Genomic DNA, 24,182 nt, shown 5'->3' with positions numbered 1-24,182 from the left:
CAAGCCCCTGCTCTTGCTACAAATTTGGTGAAAGTCTGTCCAGCGGTTTGGGCTGTAGGCGTGAGCTAAATTTCTTTTCCATTGCGTAAATGGGAAAACCACACATTTTGGAACCCCCCTATAACTTTGCCCCTGGACGATAACTCGGCAAACTTTGGAGAATCAATCTGATGGGGCCATATACTTTTTTTTGTTAAGTTTCGTGAGGATTCTTCCTAGGGGGGTCGAAGTGATAAACCGTCCAAAAAGACTTCCTATGGGTTGAGCAACTTAAGCAGAACTACAGGGCCGCTACCACAAGCCCTGTGATATAACGTGTCTAAAGTGTTTTGACTTAGTTTAAGGGTGTCCACTTACACTGATGCCTTGACCCTGGATTTGATAAGCCCTATTTCCAGGAAAGGGCTACTCGATGCATACAGGATAACATTTGAGAAATAGAAGAGTATTTTTTCATGCGCTGTTCAAGGTACAGACAAACGAGAGCCATATATATGCATATTCCTGTTCTCTGGGAAGGTAAAATATTACCAGGAAAATGTAAAAAAGAAAGATCGGTGACGAACGCGTCAGCAGAAGAACAAGTCAGCAGAAATACCATCAAGATATTGTATATCTTATCTGGAGAATAGATATACAATGGCATGACAATCACGTCTGCTCACTACACAAGATATATATGCCTGTGTAGGTGCAGCGTGCACATATATTTCATGAGAGCGAGAAAGAAAAAAGATGCAGGGAGTTGAGTGCCTAGAAAAGGGAGAGGGAGTGGAGAAAGAAGAAAAACGATAGGCAAATAGAGTGAGTGAGACTGAGAGAGAGAGAGAGAGACTGAGAGAGAGAGAGAGACGAAGAAATAGACAGAGAGACAAAGCTAGAGAAAGAGGGCCAGAAACAAAGAAAGATGGTGAACAGCGCCGCGATGCCCAGGGGTTGCTTTGTGCGCTATACAAATGTAAAAAATAAATAAAATAAGAGAGTCGTAGAGAGAGAGAGAGAGAGGTTGAAAATCAGAACACAAACAGTGAGATGAAAAGAGAGAGGCCAAGAGAGATTTGCGGGAAAGTGCGAGAGTGAGAGCGGGAATGGGAGCCAGACACAGAACGGGAGACCTTCATTAAAAAGGCAGGGCTGGTAGTGGGTTTGGGAACATTATTAAAAGTATGGGGAGAAAAACAGATGCAGAGATTTTAAAGCAGGAATCCCTACAATTTGTTGTTTGGAATAAAATGTATTTTTATGGATTAAAAAAAAAGTAATTCACATTTCATTACCGGTGGGGATACTTTTTAGTTGAGAAGAAATGCATTTTAACTCTTAAAAAGATATCGGTTTCGGATCCGTGCTTCTTTACACATAGTAAATCATGGCAATTAAAAGAGCAAAATGAAAGTTCAAGTCTTCTTCAGATCAGGAAATAATATTGTTAGATTTCCCTCCTGTGTCATTTATCTGCTGGTACCACTGATCCTAACACATCAGTGGGTGGAAGCAGGGAATAGGCGTGTATGTGTCCATTGGTTCCTATTTTCTGCGGGTAGTATTTTTGCTGCCTGTTTTTTTTAGTTCTTTTTGTAGCTGCCTGTTATGAGTAAGTGTTGTCACTGCTGTCTTCGGAGCAATGTAATTGTGATGGTAACCAGTGAAACAGGTATTCTGATTAGCATACGGTGTGCTGCTGCACGGCTGGCAAAGTAATTCTCATGACACACACATTGTGAGTGGCATTTTCCCCATCCCTCGAGTTACTACATTCTAATGGCACATGAGCTCTCATTGGCACGTTTATTGGCGAACTCCTTTTGGTTGCTATGCCTGGCAAACAGTGTACTACGTAATGTGGTGCCAGCCGCATTATCTATGATAAGCAATGCTTTTTGCAAAATCTCCCCCTCCCCTGAATATTCTTGGGTAGGGTTCTATAAGTGCTCACTGAATCCGCTGAGATGCCAGATAGTTGCCATAGTGTTCATTAAGGGTTATGGCCAATGGCGCCCTGAAAACGTGTAAAGTGTGCCGATTGCTTGAAAAACCTTGTAGCTTTCTGACTATCTAGTGCACTAATGATATGCATGAGTAGTGCCAGGAATGTTTAAATAGCCATACTCCTTTGTAGATCAAGCAAGCAATATGACATCCTGCTTTTTCTTAATAGGGTATATTTACGACAGCTAACATACTGGAGGCTATGACTTGCCGACCCAGAATCGCACGAGAGCTAGTTAAGCAGGTTTATGTGGCCGCCCTCATGTAGTCGTGCAAATGTACACAGGGCTATTGCAGGATATCGGGACTAGTTAGTATGCTCCGGATTTCTTATCAGGGAAAGCAAATGGAAGGACATTTCTTTGGCTTGTGTATTATGAATGCTTAGGAAAGTGTGTTGCTAATCTTCTTGTGAGCCGCCTTCAGGGGGAGGTCGGACAAGCACACGTGCAGAGCTGAGAAGGAATATAGCTGTACACTGGAGTAAAACCTCACTATGAAATTATAAGTCCATGCCAGCTTCATGATGCTTTTTTGGCCAATGAAACAATGCAATGGGTGGTGAGATTACTTTCTGATTCGAACAGGGACCAATCAGAGCAAGCATACCCCATTTAAAATATGATCCACACGTTAATGCCCTTCGTGCAAAGGTGGGGGCTAACAAAGAAGGCTATAGCTTTAATTGTATTTCAGCAAAACTCTGAGCCCGGATACCATATGGCAGCATGTAGATGGATGACTTCCCAGGTGCGCTGCTTTGGTGCCAGCTTTGAGCTTCTAGTTCTACTTCAGAGGGGAGAATCAAACTCTCGCAACTCCTACAGGTATCACGAAGCCATGTTCTTTCAATGATGTCTATGCTTCCCTGAGAAAAGAAAAACCTCAATTGTGATGACTCTGCTGATTCAAACAAGTGCGGTCTAATGTCGAAGCGTAAAACACCTGTTTTCTAACTGTTTCACTTATTGAAGAGCAGCAAAATGGTGTTAACCAAGTCATCAGCAAGGAGACCTAATGGGGAATGCCATTGAGAAGGCAAACCTAGGTAGCCTTGGCTCGGATCTCCCATCACCCCTACATGAGAAGTAGTCAATTACCAACCACGATACACTAACCTATCATGGGGAAGACATTGATAACTTCCTATAACTACACAAGACCTTCTCCCTGCACAAACTGCTACTGTATCACCACGCTGGGCTTCCAAGCAAATTACAGCACAGAGACGTCCACCATCCGGATCATGATTGAGGGTCCCATGTTGACTGGTTGTGTTGATTTTGCTAAAAACATCAGCATGCTTAATTGGATGGTCTTTCTTAACCTCTTCGTTACCTGCATGGTTTATAACAACACAGTCCTCCATTGGCTCGCCTCTAACCTCATGAACAAACAGTAGTTGATTCAGATGTTCACTAGCAGATCCCAACACGGCTCGTACATGTTAAATTAATGATAAAACCCCCACAATCCAGAATAATTATCTACATATAGCCAGTGCGGGAACACCTTGCTGATTCAAGGCATAAAAATCCACCAATATACAGATGACATGTAGTTTTAGAAAAAGATGAATGACATACATTGATTTAAACATTGTCTCCCCCTCAGCCAGTCCTGTATCTAGAGCACCTGCACCAGACCCGCACAAAAACAGAGTCCATCCTATCAGGAAATGCAAACAAGCAATCTCTAGAACATCATCAATGGATGAAGGACATGAAATTTGATTGAATTGAAGGACATGGAATTTGATGGATACTCACCCCAATGGAAGTCTTATGAGAAATACATGGGAATCAGCATTAACTTCACCCCCCCCCCCCAAAAAAACCTCATGCCACCGACAAAACTCAGACTGCCTGATACCCATCAAACCATTCATCCCTGCCCAAGATTTCAGAGCCATTACCGAAGCTTCAGTCTTCTCCCATCTAGACAGTGGAAATGCTTATCTAACAGGTATCCCAGAATCAAACTTAACACCTCTGCTGAAAGCAGGCCAGCGCTAAGCAGCCCGCCTCTTCATGGTCAGGAGATATTCAACCATATCTCTCCCTCACAGGAAAATGCCCTATCTATCCCTCGAGGACTGTGTCATTTTTTAAATCAGTCTGCATCACTCACATGGCTATGATGAGCAAAGCACGTTCATACCTGGATGAGGAATTGACCCTCTCGGAAGCCCAGTGCATCGCCAGCAGTATCAACATTGCAACCTTGGAAACCAGGAAATTCATGAAAATAGGAGTTCTGCTGTTATTCTCCACTTTTGTGCAATACATTATTTTCATCATCTGGCTGGCCCTCTCCCACAGCACTTTAAGATGACTGAAGACCCAGCTCTTCAAACAACACCTTGTTGACACTGACTGCTGAATTGCAAACCTCCACCAGTCTTGTATTGTGAACATTTTGGGCCTCATTGTGACATTGGTGGTAGCCGTGCCTGTAACACTGTCACAGCTGCTGCCAGTGCCATCTTTTTTCCAGCGCACGTGAATGGGCAATTACCGGGTCATTACAGCCCTGCCGGACCCGATAATTGCCCATTTGCGGGTGCCGGAAAAAAGATGCTCCCCATTCCCACTTGACCCCATAGCAGTGCCGGTGCATCCGACATGCTGGGATCGCAGGTGCCGCTCTGCCTGCCAGGTCCGACCTAGCACGTAGAAAGGCACCCGCGAGCACAACTCGTAGTTTGCCGGTCCAGGAACTATGGTACCAGCAAGCTTACCGATACCGTAGTTCCCAGACCGGCAAACTTATAATGAGGCCCTTAGACTGTCACTTCCTCTATTATTAGTGCACATCACTACTTTGTTGGCCAGCTAGGTTTACTACATTGTAATCCCATGCATACATACATAGATTCTCTCCAGAACAGCAATGACATTGTAACGAGACCCAATGTGTCTGCTGTGTGCCAAAAGCTCTGTTTTAACATTAATACTTGTTTGCAATGTAGGTATGTTATGCTTAGTAAGATATGGCCCATCATTTGTCATGTGACCTCAGGAATCCAAATATCACAAATGCAGTTCGCCAAGATATGGGGCTGTGGCAAGCCTTGTGGTTAGTAAAAATCAGGAGATAGCCAACTCATTTTGTTTTAAAGTCAATAGTTACATTTCAATCCCCAAACCCTGCACTAGCCCTACGACTCTGGTCCCTATGCTAGGAGATAGACGAGATTTAAAAGCGTGCACTTCAAGATGTTTAATTCATAATGTTTGTCTGCCTTCTAGAAACCCTAAACTAGCCTGATCCCTCACCCTACCACTACAAAGGGAAAAAAAAAATCTAATCAGAACGCAAATGGTGTATTCTTGGCTGGTTTCTGACCTGCCCTAGATTGTCCCAGGATTAGACAAGGAAAAGAAATGATACCCTTAACATGTCCTGAACCGGATTCCAATATTTTCCCCAGCAAATATCTCTGGGCTCTTATCTCTATCCACAGTTCCAGCACAAATGTTCAGTAAGTGTCCTTGGGGCTTACCACCAGAATACACTGGAGTAGTGAATGTCTCTAGACCTCCTGGCCTACTAGTCCATACAGGCAAAGTTCTCTCAAATGTCTTTAAATACTCGGGCCAGATTTGGTTCAGAACCCCTTTGGCTCCTACCCCGTCCTGGGGTCTCAGGTTGCATGCCCCATCTTGGGGTTGACCTGTTTTCCCTGCTCTGGGGTCTTGGGTTTCACCACCTCTCTCAGCCCAGCTTCGGCCACTTGATCCCCTCCCCCTTCGGCTCTTTGCCATGTCACCAGGGCCCGGGGTAAATGGGATCTTGCACAATTTCTTGGAATCCCTTTGCCTCCTACCATTTTCTGGGACCTATGGAATCCCACCCCATCATGGCCAATCTGGGCTCTCAGCCCTGCTTAGGCTGCTTTGGGTTTCATGGATTCTTGCCCTGTTCCAGGTTGTTTGCTGCCTCAGCCCCTGTTGGGCTCTTTAGCTTCTCACCCTGAGTTGGTGTATGTCCGGGCCTGTCAGCACTCCTCGCTGTTCCACAAACATACCGCATACCGGATTGCTACTTTGGAGTTCCTCATGAAAATTGGCCGTGAGGTTCTAGCTTCTCTTCTGTCTTGCACGTTGGCACTTCCTATTGGTTCCTGGCGGGACTTCGACATTGACTCCAACCAGCACCAATCAGCAATGTTTCATGCGGTTGCATCTCTTCTCTTGTCTACAGGCTTGAGCTTCACCAGCTCCAGGCCTGGTTCTCAGTAGCAGTGTTCCACATGCTTTCTCGCTCCTCCATGCTCCGCGTCATCTGCGTGGGACTGCTTCCTAACTCTGCATCGATGAGGATGGACCCACCTCTGCCTCTTGGCTCCTCAGGCCTGCATGACTCTCTCCTGCTCCCCCTCTCCAGGCCAGTTTCACGGGCCCTTTATGTACCTCCCCAGTAGGAGACAGAACAGTCCATTGGTACTGCATTTCATACCACAACCACAGATGTTAATTATAGAACGTCCCATTCTTCTCATTGATAAGAAGACACTGCAGAATAGGAGATGCCCTCATCCAATAAGGTTCTGCTTTCCGCCACCTTTGAATAGGGTGCATATCTGACACCTTACTGTAGGCCCATGAATGGCTTGAAATCAGATTTCAATTATGTAACAATTCTGCTGACCACCTTCACACCAAACACAATTCTCTCTCAAGCTGCAATCATATAATTATTTAACTTAATACATATTAGTGAATAGTAATGCATAGCCTTATAACTGAAGGTGTATCTGTATACGGTGATCATATATATTTGCCATAAATCCTTATCTAGAAGAGATTGCATACATACCAGCAACATAAGATCCATTTCCAGTGGGCAGGGCGTTTCACATCTCCTTGTTTTGAAATTCACTTAGGTCAAATGCATTTTTCATCTGACAAAAAGCTCGTTTAGAGGAAACACGTGGATGGTCGTGATAAAAGCTGAACATGTAAAATGCTGCCGTTAACCTGATTCAGAACTCGCTCCCAGCCATTTTAAACACACATACCTCCCTTCATTCATTGAAGGAGCACAAGTCAAAGGGCAGACCGTGTAGCAGAAAAAAAAACATGTATTATTAAAACATTATTCTTCACTAGAGGGACAGAGTAAACAAAGGACACAATCACTTTCCACATGCTGCGTACAATAAAGCAACTCTGAAAGGGAGAAAATAAAGATTTAAGGAGCTGACAGCACCATAAAAAACTCTCCATCCTCATTCTGGATGTACAGTGTCAAATCCGATAGACAAAGCAAATTTAATTCTCACCCTACACAGCAAGAAATGGAAATAATAAATCATTAAACGAAGACTTGCCTGCGGATATTTGGTGATTACTGTAGTGGGGAATAGATCCATTCGCACTTGGCGGGAGACAGGTTTAGCCAGGCACAGCAATATACTTTTTCAGGCTTCTAAGTACTTACACCCATATCTTACCTGTCTCTGGTGTCCCTTGCTTACCTGGGCCCCGGGATCACCCTGGGTGTGCAGCTCTAGGATAAGGACTAGGGAAGGCAATAGGTCTAGGAATCCCCCAGGTTAGACAGCATGAACAAGACACACACCAGTTTACATTACATGTAGAATACAAGGAAATGCAGTCATAGGAATGTGTATGGTGTTTTAGTGATTGGATGGTATCTATATATGATTTGAATCAGTCCCAGTACACCAGCAGTATTGTATTTTTGTTTAAAAAGGGGAGTAACACACTACACACTAGAAACAATTGTATAAACCTAATCAGCTGCCTCTAAAAATATATAGAGTTCTTATAAACAGCACATTATAATATATAAAATATATGGAATATGTAAAATAATCCTTACTTGAAAGACAGCCTGGCCCGGACTGACTCAAAGTCCACTTGGCAGCAGATGTTCATTTAAAATGCTCATTGGTAGTCGGATGACTGATATTAGGTAGGTAGCAGCAAGGAGTGGGGCCCAAAGCCCTTCTTAGCCGGGATGCATAGCCTGCTTGGGGCGGGGGCACCTCACCATGTCCTGGGGTCCCCCATCCAGCTTCGGCAATAAATACCTTTCTTTCTGAGGTCAGAGCATTTATTTCTGAAGTCGGAGTGCGTACAGTCTGACTTCAGAAATAAATAATTGATTTTGATGTCTGAGGGCACGCACTCCAAATTCAATAGGGAATGCTAAGGTTCTGGCGTAGTTGGATGGAGGTGCCGCGGCTCTCTCTGCTCCACTGCACAAGTAGGAACCTACAAGCTTTTCCTGCTTCCTGGTTCTTTTCTGGCATGGTGGAGTGCCGGAGCCAGATGCCTGAAGACCCTTGCGGAAGACTGATTCGAAATCAGGACAGCAGGTAAGGGAAACAAATGTTTGTTCTAAGTGTGTGTTTGTGCAAGTGTGGATGTTGGATGTGTATGATGTACCTTTGTATGTAAACGTGTATGCATGGAAGATGTGATTTCTTATGTAATGTGTGTGTGAATGAATGAGTGTATGATGTACGAATGGTTGGGTGCGTGTGAAGAGCAAATGTACTGTGCATGAGTGCACATGTGAATAAGCGAGTGAATGCACTCCGTAAATGAGAGTGTGTTTGTTGTGTGGATGTGTGTACGTATGTGTTTGTGCTGGAGCCGATTTAAGATGGGTGGGGTTAAGAGGTGGGGGATGGTGGAGGACTGGAAAGTGGGTGCTATTACCTCATTTAATTTTCTATCCATGGTAAAACAAGCATAATAAGTGTTACTAAGTAGCTAGGTTGTCATTTGGGGCAGCCATGCTATCTATTTTATACTGTTACATGACCTTTTTAATGGGCTTCCAAACATGATAAAGCAAGCATGATAGGTGTTATCACATGGCTAAATAGGAATTTTGGGGCAGCCCGTATAGTCATTTGTGTTGCCAGGGGAACCCAAGCACTAGCAAAATTTCAGTATCAAACTTCTTGGCATAATACTACTGAAGACATAGATCTTCCTTGTACAGTTTTAATCTGCATGCCCATGTGGGGGAGGGGCGGGGGTCACATAGTAAGGCGTGTCAAAGTTTGAATGTCTTCACTCCCTCACACAAGGTTCACAATCTTGGGGTCCTCTTTTGTATAGCACTAAGACTCCAGTAGTTAATCACAGCACTGCTACTTCTGTAAGGATTAACCTTACGAATATAAGTCGAATCTGAACCCACCGCACCACCCAATCAGCAAAAACTCTGATCTTTGTGCTCGGCAAACTATGTTACTGTTTTTTTGCCCTACTTCTTGGTTTCCCTGTACTTAATAAAATTCTTAACTTTGTTATATGTACCAATTACACCATCTCATCGTTCCCAGACATACCCCGCTCCCACCACCACCACCCTGTGCAAAATAACAATCTAAGTTCCTACTGTTATCTTTAAAGTTATCTATTGTCTTTCCCCCTCCACCTAGCAGACTGCAGCTCTCTCTTCTCTCCCTCTAAAGCTCTACAATCCTCTTAATTTTTCAACCTCTTCATTCCTTGCTCCTACTGCTCTTCCTTCTATTTCCACTTCTCTCTGCTTTCTCACAACTCCCTTGGAGATCGCTCCCACAGCAGAACTGTTTGAGATATGTCTTATGCCCCACTAGGATAAGGACCCCCCCAACCCCTCACTACCACTCACTTACTCACCCTTCTCATATTCACACACATATGTTCATTCTTTATATAATATGGCACAAGGCCATAAATAATTGTTTTATGTATTCCTGCGCCCTTGTCACTGTCCCCAGTTTGTCACATTAAAATATCCATCCATCAACAGGTACACCTTCACCAATCACCCATCTCTAGAGTAAAGGCAGCCCACCAGGAAGTGCCTCAATCATTTCTGTTGTTTCGTATGTGCCTCAATTTGGTCGGAAATGACACCCTTAACATGCAATAAATAAGAGCACAATACCTGGATGTTATTGCATGTCCATAGTAGATGAGCTACTGTGCAAAGCCGGTGTGTATATCCCCAAAATACAGGAGGATGTACTGGTGTCCATCATCTGGAAGAGCCAATGACACAGCATATGTTCATACACTCTTCCACCTCAGTACAAGGACATCATACTGGTGCGGACTGGCACATCCATGCGTTGTCTTGTGTCACAAGAACAGGCATCTAGAAACCAGGTTGGGAGAACATTTTCCAACAAGCACAGGGATTTTAAAGATGCAGATCAGAAACCCCAACATAATAACCTCCTTGATTCTAGGGTACAGTTCTGTCCCTACTAAACATGCAGGCAGATTTGCCAGTGGGAAGTTCTAAGTATAGGCAGAAGAGCAAGTTAGGCGCAAGGCAGGGGTGGGGGTGCACTGGCTGCAGCTGTCCTGCAGTAATGCTCTGCAGGTTACAGGGAGATTCTAAGGTATGGAAGAAGAGCTAACCGAGCACGAGTTCCCAGCTGCAAGATATGCCAAGCTTGCTGACGTACACATAGCTGCGCCATATAAAAAACAGCAGTGAAATGCCACTGTACAATGATGGAATGAGACTGGTCTCTGAGGTTTAGACCCAGAGAGTATCTTCGGACAAGGAGCATTTTGACCCACAATTGTGATACTGTGACCATAAATAATGTTAAAGAGATCACTAGTCACATAAATCCAGTTTATAATAATCTGGCAGTATTTTATGTTGGCGGTGAGGAGGCTGTCTTATTTATTCACACTTGGGGGATACCAGTGCTGGGTGTTACTGTTCAGTGATAGTTGGTTTTATCCGCTTGGGTTTATAGAGGTAATAATGAAGAGAGGAGCAGCGCTCCACAAATAACTGGTAGTGAAACTGTCGGGGCTAATTGGAAGGTAGCACGTTTCACATGAGGCAGCTAGAAGTACTACAGGGAGACACATGTAACCATAGCATGGAGCCCATTTATTTTCCTGATGGGGTACCTTGGGAAATGGCCCACAGGAGTAAAGGGGGTAGCCTCAAGATGTTTGTCAGAGCTCCTCTGTGTTGTTGGAACTCTACACAGTTGAATAAGGCACCAAACCTATTGAAACGTTCAATGAGGTCTTACATTCAATCATACTTGAGATGAAAACATGCAAGTATTATTGGATATCTGCAACATGGAAACAAAATAGTGGGGACGTCTTCACTGCTGGATGCAAGGAAGGAGTTGCATGTGGCAATACGCTGTTAGTGGGATGCATTAACCTCCCCCGTCCAGCAAAGGTCTCCGGCACTTTCTAGCTAGGCTTCATCAGCAGAAAACGCCCACCATACATACATGGAAGAAGCCCGTATTAGCAGCAGTGTTCTCGTGTTTGGACAGGAATGGTGGGTTTGTTCTATATCAGGTGAGGAATGTTCAGCCAGCCCTGTTTCGTTCGCTGATAGCATAGCATCCTGGTTCTGAAAAACTACAAGCAAAAGAATACACAAGTAACAAGCGCAGGGAGCCTCAAGAATCTAAGAACATTTATTGGGCAACATTAGAGCAAAGTGATATTTGGCAAGAACTTCCAAAGTACACGCAATGAGAAAAGGTTGTCACAAAGTCAGCAGAGCACATTCTGGCACTGCATCTCCCCAAAAACCATATACTGGGCAGGAAATAGTTATTTTGGACTGGAAATGTTAATGTGAATGGATTCAAGATTTTCTATCAATCAAACACAGAGCCTCAACAATCCTCACAGGATAAACAGTGTCAGAGAAAATGGAAAAAGACGGTAAGAAAACCACTTTAGGAATTTGCCAATCCGTCTCGTGAATGAGGGCTCCAGAATACAAAGGAAGAAACACTTGGTATACCTGAAAACAATTGTTTGAGATGGAGCTAAGACATGCTTGGTCCATGCTCAGAGTCAATTTCAATTTGGTCAGAAAATATAGACATCTGCCAGGGAATGGTTTATAAGGAAATGCCTAAAGTTTCCTCCAACAGGTGCGTGAAGGATCGTTTTTGTCATCCAGTTTGATGGATTAGTGCACTCTGCATCTGGTAGCTTTTATCCAATGCCAGTAGCCTCGTGTGATGTAACATTCACCAGCAACAAGCACACTAATGGTTCACTTGGTAAATTGTCTAAGGGTGATAGGTCAAAGGATAATCCCTACGTGTGTTCATTCGCAACATCACCTAATTACTCGGCCACATTTGTCTTGCCTCATTGTATTCTTTGGCTATTCAAGAAACTGGGAGAATGGAGGTTAACACTGTTTTAGGGCTGTATTCTTTGTATCCTTTCTTTTGCAATACCTAGAATATCGCTAAGCAGGAATTCACACCTGAACTTGGGGTCAAATTCGTCCTTCGCCTCTTTCAAGTACTTGGCTCGCCCGCAACACCTACATGCACCCACCCTCTACTTACCACAAAAACTGAGATTGGGTGATCTTCTCTCCTGTGTTTCCTTATTTGGTTGCATGTTGATCCCTTGCTGCTAAATAGCTTGTCACCTCCACTCTGTTAGCTCGACACCCTCTTGTATTGATTTCTTGCGATCTTCTTTATTTACGCCGATGACTTGTAACGCTAGGTTTGCACTCAATTGTATTAACAATGGTAATAATAGTAACAGTAACCCAAGCTGCATATAACACTTCCCATGACAGGAGTCAAGGATTTGGACAATCACCATGATCATGGCCCACTAGCTGCTCCATTACATTATTTTTAATTCTCTTGAGTTCAGGTAATCTAAGATTGTGCCATTCTTAGCGTAAACTCTTCTTTCTCATTTGTACCTGAGTTGTGCACAATTCTGGGCAATTTCCCTTACTACACTGCTGATCCCAGTGTCACTAGCGCTGGAGATTTCCTGGTGAAGATCTCATTGCACGGTGGGCAAATATCGGTTTTCCGCTTTTGCAACTATGTGAAGTTGCAAACTTTTCCTTTTTTTGCTCTATTTAGTGAATTCATTATTCACTGGATCTCTTTTTGGCTATACCTCATTGCACATATGTATGTCTGGAAAGTATCTCATAACAAAAAGTGTGCTGAAGAATTGAGAAACATAACCCGATTTCCGAAGTGCATTATTTGGTAAATCATATTTGCTAGCTTTATTACTGGCTGAAGGACATTTAGCAGAAAACCAAGGAGGCATAGCCACATTTGCTGAAGTTTATTAATTCAGAGTACACATGTCATAGGAGGAAGGGGACGTCCATGTGCATACACAATACACATGACTTTCAGATCAGCCTGCCATTGGCTTTCTCTCGACGACTGTCATTGGCTGTTTGTGGTTTGGGAGTTGGTCCCTGCCATGTGTGTACACGTTGGTGAAAAGGAAGTAGACTTCCTCATATGTTCCGTGAAACATTATGTAGAATCAAAGGGGGGTTGTGTCAAGAGGAACAATAGAATAATTTAAACTGCTGGTTTAATTCATGAAAGTCCGTCAATAGCTGCATTAAGTGATCTTCAAACCCTTTCCCATGAATACATTTTTGGTACATAAATATTGTACAAAAACATTTATTATTTCTATTTACAATATATTTTGAACCCATTGTAGGAAATTGGCACATTGACTTACCCTTTATTCCATATATCCCTTGCTTCCTGTTTAGGTAATTTATTTTCCAAAATGCAAGGAAAGGGATGTGTATGATTTATTTGAGGGCAACTGAGAAGATTGGATCGAAATGGAAGTGTGTATCCGCTTCATAATTTGTTTGGATTTATTTACGTACATTTTGTGAACCCTTTCCCATTAAATTGTTTTGAAATAATTGGTATAAAACTATTCTATACATTCCATGTCATCTCTACATAGGATACCGGCTCTGAGTTCACAGCAAATGCAGATATATATCTTCAATAATGACATGTAAGGTTTCAATGGTCATTAAACATTCTGTATACTCTGCAGTAATCCACTTTCGTAGTTTATATCCGATGCACTTAACTCTATATATTGTATCTTTCAATAAAGCCAAAAATAAGTTATGGATAACATAAATATATGACATCTTTATATCTTTCTGTACAGTGCAAATCTATAACTGACATCTACATTTAACAACACAATATTGTAATAAGAAATGATTACAATCTGATTCATCCAATATTTCATAATATTGAAAACATGTCCACTATATGCATATAATAGTTTTATTTGCATTACCAATTGGGACAATTTCAACATTTGTCCAATACGTCTGTATTCTTAGTGAGCACGTTGTTCCCTTTACTTAAGTACAATATAAAATTATGTCTTTTGTTTACTAGAATCTAACTTTAATACCGTTCTTATTGATTTTTTTTATGACCTCATGTGCTGTTGGGTATTTTGTGTAGATTTGGGGCCTGGCGGTATTTTCTTACCACCAAAAATAATGGTAATTTGGCAATGACTACCCCTTACATTTATATTGGGTTTGGGCTTATTTCCTTTTAGGGACCATTCCTTATTTCAGTACACAGAATCATTTAGTGGTATACATTTTGTTGGTGGTATTTTGGTGAGCATATTTTTTCTGTTTTATTTGTGGCCCCATTATACAAAACCCTTTCTTTTTGCTTAGACTGTTTGTGTGATCTCTAGAGGCCTCGGACCTACATTCAGAAATACCACAATTTTCACATATAGCATTCCCAATAACCTGTGGTATTATCACTAATTTATTTACATTAGTGAATTATGTTTCCATAGGCCTCTTTTTGCTGATTCATGTACGCCCAGCAAGAACTATTGTATTATATTCCACTCAGAAACCACACACACACACAGAGTGGAATCACGCACACAGCTATTTATAATTAATAATGATATTACTCCATCTGTATGGGAAACATGACACATGTATTACTCAAACATCTTCCCTTTCTTGCAGGATATTATTTTAGATGCACCAAAGAAAAAGACAAAAGCAAAAACACTCTACACAGACTGTGTGTTATAACAATTTCATTTAAAAATAATGCATTACCCTTCTTGTTAGACAGTCCTCTCTGAAATAAACAGAAGAGAAACAGATGCAATAATACAACGAAATTCACTTCACATTATTTGTAACAAGAAGAAAAAAATTACATCAATGAACAGCATTTACTTTGCAACATTATAAAGTGGCAGTTAAACAGGGATTCCCTATTGCTATTCTTCGTGCCTGTAAAACATTTCATCCGTGCAGCACACCCTCAATTCACCTTTGATAATTACCAGCTGTTTGTAGCTCTCCTACACATGAACTCCCTTGGCTTGTCGCCTCTGAGGAATGACCCAGGGTTGTCCTCGTAAACTTGCAGTTTGAAGGGCACAGCTAAAACATACAGTTTTCAAACCGGTGCCAAATGAGACCAGAAATGCCCAATCTCTGAAGATCAGCAGCCTAGCCAAAGCAAACTCCTCACAGCAGCTCAGCCAAGGTGATCTCCTCACAGCAGCTCAGCCAAAGCGATCTCCTCACAGCAGCTCAGCCAAAGCGATCTGATCTCAGTTCTGTCAGACCTTGTCCAGCAAAACTCTGATGCATCCCCCAGGCTTACGTGTCACCAATCAAATTCAAAAGACCGTATCCTCCTTCCTTCAACAATAGCTCACTTTTACAGTAAGCAACTGTATCTAAACTAATTTCCTGGCATGCAGATTTTGCTTCCTGCAAAGACAGTGAATAGAGAGAGCAAGAAAAATAAATCTAAATGCATGCTTAAAATGACTCTCAGAGCATGTCTTTTCTGCCTGTTTTTTCCACATGGAGATCACATTATAATGTTATTGAGTTAGTATTAGTGTTAGTATTTGTTAATTAAGTCAGTCGATTCGATATTTAATGTTGTCCCCTGTAAATGAGGCATTTCAAATAAGAGAAAAAAGAAAAATAATATTCTGGTGTGCTTTTAAATCTGCAGTCTGTCTCCATTTGCCCTTCCATCTGTTACACTGGTGACATATGGCTGGCTATATGTGTGCCACATTATAGCAATAATGTGATCATATGCAGTGGTGCTGTACTCCAAAACACAATAAATGATACTACAGTGCGTTAAATGTGTTTAGCTAATCTAGGCAGATCCTGTCAGCAGCCATATATGTTTCTATACACCTAATGCCTTAATGCCTAAACGTTCATCAGGTGTCTCACATCCTTTTCACTTTCCACCAGTAGGCACATGAACAGCAGAAGCCTTGACCCTTCAGGAATTCTTTTTTAAAGATTCGAAAAATCAGTAAACAAATGTTTCAAGAACATATGTAAGGCATAGAAAAAACCTTAGAGGATCAGATTGGAATAATTCCGTTTCATAATATTACAATATTGCAAGGCATTTGATTGAATGCATAGAAAATAAAATAAGTAAATGTATTGCTGCAGGGTATACAGCATATTTAACGTCCATAGACATGTTTAAGGTAATACTTTTGACAAATTTCAATTTTTCTTTGGTGTCCACCAAAAAATAGGGCAGGAGTTGAACTGACAAGATTTTAGCAAACTTATTATTGTAAAATGGACACATTCATGGTTTTTATGGTACTTTGAAGACTTGGTGAAAACAGTCTTGATTTTGTTTTGTTCAAGAGTACTATGCTGTGAAAATGTGCTGCTATGAGACTTGGTAGCAAAAGTGATTGGATCTCTCAGTGACTACCTCAAATTAACAGGGAAGTTGTTGACCTGTATGGAAGAATTTACAGGAAGCATGGTGCTTGATAGCCTGATCTTCTTTTGAGGATGTGTTACAACAGCACTGTCACCATCATCATCATGTTCCTCAACCAGAAGCACTGTCTTTCCACAATAAATATCAGCACTTCCCCGTGATTATTTTCTTCCATATAATATATAATGGTTGTCTGACTTCAATGTTTGTGGAGAGTGTACATATTGCAATGTGATTATTGTTCTTCTCAATACCATCTAGGTCAGCTTTTAACCTGTTAATTAGCTTAGCATCATTTTCTTGCATTTGCAGGGACCTATTCAAAATAAACCAGGTCTTGGTGCATAGCCGTATCAGACAATCTTTCTCTGCATGTTTATCAGCTGTATTTAATAATGTCAGAAGGCAGACCTGTATTATGCTGCCTTCTGCAAAATTGTTGTCTAGTGGTTCTTTCTGCACTTCACCATGAATGTAGTCGTGCCATTCTGTGGCACTGTTTGATGACCACGTCCCATGTGCATATAACTTTGCCTCTAAATATTGCACTAACTCTGAGAATGTGGCTTCTATTTGAGACATTCTGAAATTCGTTTTTTATTGACACACTGCTATTATGAAATGGGTCCCCTCTAATGTACAATGGTAGTGTGATACACACTTGCCACGCCCAGTAGTTGCTCTATGATCACTTTCCCGGCCTGCAACGCACCATAAATATGTTGGGTATTTTGTGTAGATTTGGGGCCTGGCGGTATTTTCTTACCGCCAAAAATAATGGTAATTTGGCAATGACTACCCCATACATTTATATTGGGTTTGGCCTTATTTCCTTTTAGGGACCATTCCTTATTTCAGTACACAGAATCATTTAGTGGTATACATTTTATTGGTGGTATTTTGGTGAGCATATTTTTTCTGTTTTATTTGTGGCCCCAATATACAAAACCCTTTCTTTTTGCTTAGACTGTTCGTGTGATCTCTAGAGGCCTCGGACCTACATTCAGAAATACCACAATTTTCACATATAGCATTCCCAATAACCTGTGGTATTATCATTAATTTATTTACATTAGTGAATTATGTTTCCATAGGCCTCTTTTTGCTGATTCATGTACGCCGAGCAAGAACTATTGTATTATATTTCACTCAGAAACCACACACACACACTGAGTGGAATCACGCACACAGCTATTTATAAATACTAATGATATTACTCCATCTGTATGGGAAACATGACACATGTATTACTCAAACATCTTCCCCTTCTCGCAGGATATTATTTTAGAAGCACCAAAGAAAAAGACAATAGCAAAAACACTCTACACAGACTCTGTGTTATAACAATTTCATTTCAAAATAATACATTACCCTTCTTGTTAGACAGTCTTCTCTATAATAAACAGAAGAGAAACAGATGCAATAATACAAAGACATTCACTTCACATGATTTGTAACAACAAGAAAAATATTACATCAATGAAACAGCATTTACTTTGCAACTTTATAAAGTGGCAGTTAAACACAGGGATTCCCTATTGCTATTCTTCCTGCCTGAGAAACATTTCATCCGTGCAGCACACCCTCAATTCACCTTTGATAATTACCAGCTGTTTGTAGCTCTCTTACACACGAACTCCCTTGGCTTGTCGCCTCTGAGGAATGACCCAGGGTTGTCCTCGTAAACTTGCAGTTTTAAGGGCACAGCAAAAACATACAGTTTTCAAGCCAGTGCCAAATGAGACCAGAAATGCCCAGTCTCTGAAGATCAGCAGCCTAGCCAAAGCAAACTCCTCACAGCAGCTCAGCCAAGGTGATCTCCTCACAGCAGCTCAGCCAAAGCGATCTCCTCACAGCAGCTCAGCCAAAGCGATCTGATCTCAGTTTTGTCAGACCTTGTCCAGCAAAACTCTGATGCATCCCCCAGGCTTACGTGTCACCAATCAAATTCAAAAGACCGTATCCTCCTTCCTTCAACAATAGCTCACTTTTACAGTAAGCAACTGTATCTAAACTAATTTCCTGGCATGCAGATTTTGCTTCCTGCAAAGACAGTGAATAGAGAGAGCAAGAAAAATAAATCTAAATGCATGTTTAAAATGACTCTCAGAGCATGTCTTTTCTGCCTGTTTTTTCCACATGGAGATCACATTATAATGTTATTGAGTTAGTGTTAGTATTTGTTAATTAGGTCAGTCAATTCGATATTTAATGTTGTCCCCTGTAAATGAGGCATTTCAAATAAGAGAAAAAAGAAAAAAAATATTCTGGTGTGCTTTTAAATCTGCAGTCTGTCTCCATTTGCCCTTCCATCTGTTACACTGGCGACATATGGCTGGCTATATGTGTGCCACATTATAGCAATATGTAATCATATGCAGTGGTGCTGTACTCCAAAACACAATAAATGATACTACAGTGTGTTAAATGTGTTTAGCTAATCTAGGCAGATCCTGTCAGCAGCCATATATGTTTCTATACACCTAATGCCTTAATGCCTAAACGTTCATCAGGTGTCTCACATCCTTTTCACTTTCCACCAGTAGGCACATGAACAGCAGAAGCCTTGACCCTTCAGGAATTCTTTTTTAAAGATTCGAAAAATCAGTAAACAAATGTTTCAAGAACATATGTAAGGCATAGAAAAAACCTTAGAGGATCAGATTGGAATAATTCTGTTTCACAATATTACAATATTGCAAGGCATTTGATTGAATGCATAGAAAATAAAATAAGTAAATGTATTGCTGCATGGTATACAGCATATTTAACGTCCATAGACACGTTTAAGGTAATACTTTTGACAAATTTCAATTTTTCTTTGGTGTCCACCAAAAAATAGGGCAGGAGTTGAACTGACAAGATTTTAGCAAACTTATTATTGTAAAATGGACACATTCATGGTTTTTATGGCACTTTGAAGACTTGGTGAAAACAGTCTTGATTTTGTTTTGTTCAAAAGCAAAAGTGATTGGATCCCTCAGTGACTACCTCAAATTAACAGGGAAGTTGTTGACCCGTATGGAAGAATTTACAGGAAGCATGGTGCTTGATAGCCTGATCTTCTTTTGAGGATGTGTTACAACAGCACTGTCACCATCATCATCATGTTCCTCAACCAGAAGCACTGTCTTTCCACAATAAATATCAGCACTTCCCTGTGATTATTTTCTTCCATTTAATATATAATGGTTGTCTGCTTCAATGTTTGTGGAGAGTGTACATATTGCAATGTGATTATTGTTCTTCTCAATAGTGAACAAACATAGGCCATTGATGTGGGCTTTCTCACACAAACCATATTCAGTATGGACAACATAACAGAACCCCAGAATGCTTGGTTGGTGACTGTTAGATCCTCGGTGCATCCAGTCGTAGTTAGACTACTTGCACTACTGTTGGTTAATGCAATTTTCTTGGGAAAAACATAGCACTGATGGGTGGCATAGATAGTGTTAGTTTTATGTGGTGCTTCTATCACACTTACATGCACAAGCCTAACAGCAGCACCATTAATATCAATGCAGGGGCCCATGGTGGTTCCCAGGAATAACAACCATTGACTGATAGGGGCATTGGTGCGGAATGGCTCCCCTTTGGATTTTCCCTCACTTTCACCACAATTCCCACCTCCTTTTGGAGGAATTGTATTGTCTTCTATGACAGCAGGACAACCTTGCTTTTTTTCAGTGTATCACACTCATCCAAGTACTGTACACTGACAATGAAGATTGCCTCCAACACTAAAGCCCCAGTCACCTTCTTGTCTTGATGATTCAAATCAAATGATGTTTTGATGTCAGCAGCACTTCCTTGCTCATAACCAATTGCGATACATCAGGTAAAAGAGATGGTGGCTGCTGTACTTTTCTGAAGGATTGGGATGTTTTGATCCCAGTCTGAGCCACATTGCTTGTGTTCTTGTAGGTCAGCATGTTCTTGCTTTCTTCAGCTTCCTTCTTAGGAGGACTTTTGAGGGACGTTCTGTATTTAAATATCTTGATTGCTTGAGTGAAAAGAAATATAAGAATATATGTACAATGCATGCAAATAATGCAGTTATTTGCATGTTCAGGTTTTATGGTTTGTTACAAAAAATCATAGGTTCCAGAACATATGCCATTCACATTTTAATTACATGTGTTAATAAATGTATGAACTTTGCCTCTGAATATGACTCAGCTGATGTATATGGGTTGAGCAAAGATTGAATGAAAGCAAAAGTGGCAAATGACTGATTGTTGCCATTTCTTGAATTACATTTTTCATTGATTAATTGGCTTAGTATTAGGAAATGTTTTATTCTTTGTCAGTTTTGATATATCAGCCATTGCATTGTCTTGTGTCATTTTCTTTCTTCTACCAACCTCCGTTTTATTATTTATTACACCCACTCCAGTCCTGAAATGTACCAATTAAAAGAGTAAGTAATCCATGGAAAATAGTACAGTGACAAAATGTAAAACTGATAAGAAATAATGAAATAAACAACATTTTTAGTAATTTATGGAAAACACTAGTGTGATAAATATAATACTTATCAGAAATTATAATTAAGGGGACAACAGCAAATTGGATAAATGTAGGAAAAATGCTTTGAAGAAAAATAAATGTAGCAATTCATAAATAATATCAATGGCAAAAATGATAAATATTCCACAGAATTACAAATGAACACAGTGAATGCAAATATTTTGGAAATAGTAATTCATGAAACATTTAACAATATATATATATATATATATATATATATATATATATTTGTCATTTTTTTTTAATTTAAATATTTGAATCTCATTGCTGTCTTCATTTCTGTCGACCACGATATCCTCCTGTGGCACATTTACAAACTAGGCATTAGAAGCAGTCCCTGTGACTGATTGAAATCCCTGTTGACTAACCAGGTACCATCAGTTGCTCTTCCTCTGTTTGAGTCATCCCAAGGGTCTATTACGTGTGGGTTTCCATAGGGATTCTCGTTAAGTCCCTTATGAATGATTGTTTACATGATGCCATTGGCGTATTGAATCTGTGATTTTGGTTTAATATTTTGTATTTATGCAGGGGACAGCCAGGCGATTCTTCACCTGACGCATATAGAAAAGAATACAATTGATCAATTCAAAGAGTACATTGTGCGTCTTAGAGTTTGGATGAATCTGATCAGCTTGTGCTTAAATGCGCCGAAAAAAGCAAATTATGCTATGCAAGGATTCCAGCTTACAGTCACATAAAAGATGTTGCCCTTGCATGATAACTATTGGCCTGTGTAACTCAGGTCTTGTCCAACTCCAGCATAAGTGGCAAGGATTTTATGGCTCTGAATCGGTGGCGCTGGATCGAATGTGTCTTGGACATGTAGATAAGCTTGGTAATCAGGTGCTGTGTTTTTCAGCTCAGAACCTTTAAGCGATTTCTTGACTATTTTAAAAAAAAATGTATTTCACATTTACACACATGGTAAAACTAATGAACGCTTTTGTTTCCAATCACTTGGATTATTGTAATGCAGCATATTGGGAAATACATAAAATAAATTGACAAGCTTAGAATAAAATGCAGTGGTCAGAAGGATTCATCATCTAGGCCACCAAGATTATATTTAGCTGGTCCTCAGGGTATTACCCTGACTGCCGATGGCGAAATATATTAAGCTTCAAGTATTATCTTTGGTACACAAGCCCTATCACAAACATGCAGTATTTATACCTAGTACACAGCTGTTGCATTGTAAATTCACAATATTGCTTAGATCCTCTCCTGCAGGACTATTTGCTATTTCCAAGTTCAAATTCCCCTCTTCTGGGTACAATCTGTAATGCATTGTCAGTAAATATGTACTCCATATCTGGAGGTAAGACACAAGATGTACACATTCATGTTCCCCTGTTTCCTGATGAGCTGATTTGGTGGTGCTATATCAATTCTTCTACCATGCTGTAATATTTATTATCCTATCAATAAATAAATAAGGAATCAGGAATAATCACTAATCACTAGTACACAATACTATTACACAATAATCACTAATACATGTTTACAGTAGGCACACAGGTCAATTGCCAATCACATTACAAAACAATTGCAAAGTCTAAAATGTCAGATACATTGTATATATTATTTTAGACATTTTTTCAAATGTGTTCAATTCAATTAAAATTAAATGGACTACATTTTGTTTGCATAGCGAACATGATTCTAATAATGCGTAAGAAATATATGATTATGTTCTATTATAATACATTAAAGGAACACTTGGCAATCACTGTTCCCAACACTTAATCTATTAATATTTGTGGAGGAGCTCTGCTGCCAGATGGTTTCTACAGAATGACACTACACCATCCTGATCAAATAAGATATGCAAAATGCTTTCAGTAGCCAGAGCATGTTAATGTCTATGCTATCTTCAAATAGCAAAACAAATACAATGATTGGTCTATACAAAGATAACAATGAGTAGAAATTATTCACAATTGGTAATAAGTATTTAAATAGAGATGAATGTAAAAGACAACAAAGGGAACAAATGATTTTCTTCACAATTAGTAACATGTATTTAAATGTAATATGTATTCAAAGGAAAAACTAAAGAAACATTTTGCTGACACTTGACCAGTGTCTTGCATAAACACATTTCTTCATGGCACTATAACAAAATTCTCTTGCTTATAATGTATGACTTTTTCCTTAATGGTATTTATACTGGTGGCCTTAATAAGGTCAGTAATAATATGCCTTCTTGTGTTTACGATTGTTAGACCAATAATTATCCTTCCCCCAATTTCCTAATCTGATGAGACATTTTTGGCCTTGCAGAGGCAGGAAAGTCTTGATTATCAGCACCTTTCGTGGGCTTCTAGTTTTGTTTAAGACCAAGTGAGAGAACAGAACAATCTCAGTAGTCATCTGGAATAAGTGACTGACCATAACTACTGGCAGGCACCTCTTCCGTTTACTCATATTAGACATTCCCACCACCTTTCGAAATGATGGAACACTCTGTCTTTATAGATTGCGTGTCAGACATGGCAGGGGATACATCAGGTGCACTGGCTTGGTTTAGGTCTTTTCTGGATAACAGATTTCAGTTGGTTGACCTTTGCCTGATAAACTCCAGGTCAGTTATGGTGTTCAACAAATGTCACCCCAGCAATTTCCAACATCTATATGACGGTGATAGTAGCATTGTGGCACTAATTTAAGAGATGGGTTTATGCTGCTAATCCTAGGCAGAAGACACTTTGCTCTTTTTGTGTATTGACAGTGGTAGAGATCAGGATGCAATTATGTTTCAAGCGTCTGAGCAAAAGTCCAATTGTGCATACTGCACAATTGTTTGTAGTTAAATGACAATGAGATCGAAATAATTATATTCGAAAGACAACACCTATTTGGTTCACACTTTTTCTGATCCTGCCATTGGCCTCTGGATACACTATTAGAAACGTCTCTGTTTACATATCTTTGGGTCTTTCTAGATAGATACGTGCACTTGAGAAGTCAAGAGAATGCTGTTTTTAACAGTATGCTTTACCATATCACTAGACTGTAATAATCGACTTCACATTCTTAGAAAAGATGGGAGGTTTGTGGTAGATGGCAT

This window comes from Ambystoma mexicanum, chromosome 3q (genome assembly GCF_040938575.1).
Source record: "Ambystoma mexicanum isolate Mex_15411 chromosome 3q, UKY_AmexF1_1, whole genome shotgun sequence".
In the NCBI taxonomy this organism is placed as follows: domain Eukaryota; kingdom Metazoa; phylum Chordata; class Amphibia; order Caudata; family Ambystomatidae; genus Ambystoma; species Ambystoma mexicanum.
The sequence above is the reverse complement of the archived record's forward strand: the minus strand, read 5'-3'. Positions refer to the sequence as shown.